Source organism: Morone saxatilis, unplaced genomic scaffold (genome assembly GCF_004916995.1).
Source record: "Morone saxatilis isolate NCDOM2014 unplaced genomic scaffold, NCSU_SB_2.0 Contig23, whole genome shotgun sequence".
Classification (NCBI taxonomy): Eukaryota; Metazoa; Chordata; class Actinopteri; family Moronidae; genus Morone; species Morone saxatilis.
In genome coordinates, this window is record NW_023339796.1 from 11,492,424 (window position 1) to 11,496,776 (window position 4,353).

Genomic DNA, 4,353 nt, shown 5'->3' on the forward strand with positions numbered 1-4,353 from the left:
TCTCTCTCTCTCTCTCTTTCGCTCTCTCTCTCTCTCACGCTCTCTCTCACTCACGCTCTCTCTCTCTCTTCCACTAACTCTCTCTCTCTCTCTCTTCCACTAACTCTCCCTTTCACTCTCTCATACCCACACTCTCAGTGTGACAGAAAGTCTATGGGGAGGTATAAGAGGTAGTTATGGGGGGAATGCAGCAGCCTCCACAGTTTAATTGGAGATGTGTCACACTAAATAAATGGTGCAAAAACAAGCGCTGACTGGAGGCTTGAGGGAGGGGCCCTGGGGATGCAGCCTGTTTTATTGGGCAGGAGCTTTGCACCGCTCCAGGGTGAAACTGGGCTATGCACTGCTGAGATACCCTCCAACCACCAAACCACCAGGCCTCCCAAAGTACTGCTGTGGAGGAGAAGACAAAGGCATTAATTTCACTCCGCAGAAATGCATCTTACTGGTGCTGAGTAGAAGGTGTGGGTGAACTTGGTGACCCGATTGTTATTCCTCCAATAAGGGGCACATCACTGTCCTCATCTGCAATTTCAATTTCTGCACACAGGCGAACAAATCCATAATTGTAAAATCTTGAGCAAGTGCTGTCTGCCTCACTTGCTCCTAGATCATATGTATGTCAATTTATGTTTTGAGAAGACGGCAGCCAACAGCCTCCAGCCAATCCCATTTCCCTGTGTAATCCATACATGACCTCCAAGTTACCAGGAGAATGTTTTTTCCAATATTCTATCAATGTCTATATAACTGTTGTCTCGCTTTGCTCATGCAGTGTGCGTATGTGTATGTGTGCACCTTAGATTCCAGAGTTCACGGCACGAGTTTTGATTTACCTCTACAGTGTGCCGCAGTAATTGGATGTGACACCATTCTCTCTGCTCTCCCTGGGGGATATAACAGGAATCTGACTATTATGGCCCCAGTCATGAATATGTCACGACAGCTGCAAACAAAGGCCCGTGATTTGGATAAGGCTTCTCTGTATGTTGTCTCTCCACTGATATATGAGATAAATGCTGCAAGGGTAAATTAGTTTTCTGTAAAGCAATTTGCAGTGTTTACAAAGAATGATTAATTGCCATTGTTTGGTAAAAAAAAAAAAAAAAAACCTCTGGTAGAGACAATGTTCAGTATTACATGTTCATCACTATGCCTGCCAGATACATACTTGCCTCACGCACAGATATTTGCGTAAGCTATTATATCTAGTTTCAAAACAACTGAAAAGAGTTTTTGGACCTGACATACACAAACAGGGTGATCCCCTAGAAAGACATTGTTTTGCATGCATCTGATGTGCAGTGCTTTGTTTAAATCCCATCGTTTGTTGAGGGTTTAGCCATCAAATCAAATTGAGTGTGCTGTTTTGTATGTGTTCTAGCCTCATAAAAGTAGTCTCTGGGTGAAATAGCAGGTATGCTGATATCAGTATTCCCACAGCCTGCATAATTGCTGTAATTTGCTTTCCCTTTGGGTAATCTGTAAACATGGCTGTTTTGATGTTTTTGGCATCCTCCATTGGCTGAGCTCTCTACTCCTCCAGTGGAGCCCCCATCCCAGCCCAGGGTGACACAAATAGATCCTTCCCCAGAAGGCGCACGTAGTTCCACATGGGCACAATCAATACAGCCCAGTCATCACTGGAACTGTGGCGGTATTAAAAGCACCCCGTGAGCTGGTTCTCACCACGCTGGCGTTTTAGGGAAATAAAGCTATTGATCCTCCGGGGCCTCTGGCGGAGCATTAACCTGGGCCCACAAATTAGAACGTGCTCATCTGGACACATCTGCCTGCAATGTTCCCAAAAAGCCAGTCCCAGGGAGAGAAAAGGAGGGCTGTGAGGCCTGCTGCTTCCAATGATGAGTAGAGCGCTACTTGACGTCCATGTCGGAGCGGGGGAGGCGTCTGGATGCCCAGGACTTCCATTAGAGGCCCAGGATGGTAGCATGGGTCGATGTGGTAAGGTTTGGTTGGGGGTACTCCATCTCAGATCAGTGTGGTTCCTTCCCCCTGATGTAGAGAGAGAGGGGGCTGACCCACAGTAAACCTGAGCTCCTGACTGGAAGGACAATGAGGGAAAGGGCTGCTGCTTCCAATGCTTGTTCAAGCAGTGTCAAAGACTTTGCCTCTTTTGTACAATTCTATATCCAAAACTATAATATAAATCATTTTCTATCATATTAAAAAGAAATATCCGTATTATTCAAATTGTAGATTTTCAACAGAACCCTTGGATTTAGTACAACAGTAAGATGTAATTTCCATTTTCAGATTACATTTTTATTTGTCTGCAAAACCTAGAATTACACTTTCCTCCATGGCACCATGAGGATATTTGAGCCATTGATTCAAATGTATCACTTGCTGGGGTGTCATACAAGTCAGTAATTATATTTGACTAGGAGATCAGAGGGTATCAGAAAATACAGTGAGATAGAAACACAAACACAGTTATGTGCATCTACATGCACAGACATAGTTTTAGTAAAGACCTTCTTGATTGGTATCCCTTTTCATCATACCTCCCTAACAACAACACACCTTTATGAGTTTGACCCCTCCACTTTTTCTTTTGTCACAGAATGACTCATGTATACTTTTCACATCACTTCTATTCCACATTTAAATGTCACACACTTGCAGGATTCTAGAGAGCTGTTTTACTCTTAAGAAACATTTGCATGATTAGTGTTTACTGATCAAGAGAATCCATGTATCTCTCCTAACAACACATTTCACCAGCTACGCTCACACAGACAGAGACACTTTGGAAACTTTCCCTCTTTTTTTCTCAGCCTGCCCTACCAGTTGGAAGCCTGGAAGTTCTCTGCCCCAGTTCTCCATGTCCTTGAGAGTTGTGCCTTCGGGCCGGGGCTGGTGGGGTCCCGCGGTGCACAATGTGTGCTTCTCACTCAGGCTCCCGCTGTACTCCGCCGCCCCTGCATGGCTCTGGAGAGTTGCCAAACTCTGAGGGGTTGTCCGTGCGAGTGGGGGAGCGTGCATGTTACCACAGAACCACTCCAACCATCTCACTTCCTTCCCCCATGACAGTCGACCGGATATAAATCACTTTCCTGGATTGGCCGACTACAATGGGATGCTTGGGAAGATGTTGTTATGAATAATCAGACTAATTGCAATAAACAGTGTGAAGTGATGTGCAAATGACTGAGGATCTTGTTTATACACATCCTGCTTTTTGCAAAGGTTAAACCATAGGGTAGAGTGTGTGATGCCAGCTTAGTGAAGTCAAACAAAAGCCTCTGTGAGACTTGTTTGAAGTATGAGGAAAATTAAATTCTTTATGAAGAAAATCATTGTAATATTTTCTTTTTTTCAGCATAACTTTACTTTTGTTTGATGATTAAATTAGCATCATCAGAAAAGGCAATTATACAGGGTGGTCATAATTTGTTCCTGTATGTGTTTGACAAATCTCTTTATATTTTATTCAGTACATATGCAATGTTGTTTTTTTCGTAATTAATATGGATATTGGCCGAGAGCAAAGATAAAGATCCATTTTCTAATATTTTGTCCTTGGATTGTGCACTCAGGGAATTCACTCCCCTTTTTCTCTTTCGTTTCCCTGGCTAAGGCATGGGGAATTGGTGGGATAAGAGGCTATTCCCTAAATAGCCCATGGCAAGAGGTATCCTGATTAGCATGCTGCCTGCTCTCTGGCAGCAGTCCTCCAGGCCACCAGCGCTATCACTTACGTGCTGTTTGTATTTGTAGTTGATAGTGTGTGCTGTTATAATTGGAATGAGCTCAGGAACCTCGTTTGCTTTTGATCCGCTGCCAGCCACTCAGAGTGCTACTGGGCCACAGCTCTCACCTCAACACTCCCAGTGGATTATGGGAAACTGCAACGCTTATGTTCTAAAAAGCGCCTGACAGCATCTCACTCAAGGTCGAACAATACAATGGTAAGTGTGGGGAGTAGAACAAAAAAAAAAGATGGAGGAAAAAGTTAAACAGATATTTGATGCAACTCTGGGTATTGAGTCTGGAACTGGGAAAATGGTATTTAAGACTTGTGAAACTAAAAGTCAAATATCAAAGGACTTGTAGGATTGTTTGGGGTAGTTTCAATAACACACAAAGATATGGAATTATAACTCTCAGAAGGTCTTAACGTAAATCTGCATTCTTATGGTCAAAATGCTGAACTAGTCATAAGGACAAATCTGTGCAATAAACAATACATTGTCATTTTCATGGCAAACATTTTGACATGTCATTCTAGAAAGTCCCAGGTGTTACTAATAATGTTATAATCCTTAAGATTTCAGCACTGGCTTATTTGGCAACAGCTGTGATTACTGGTGGTAACTTACTTCTACACTT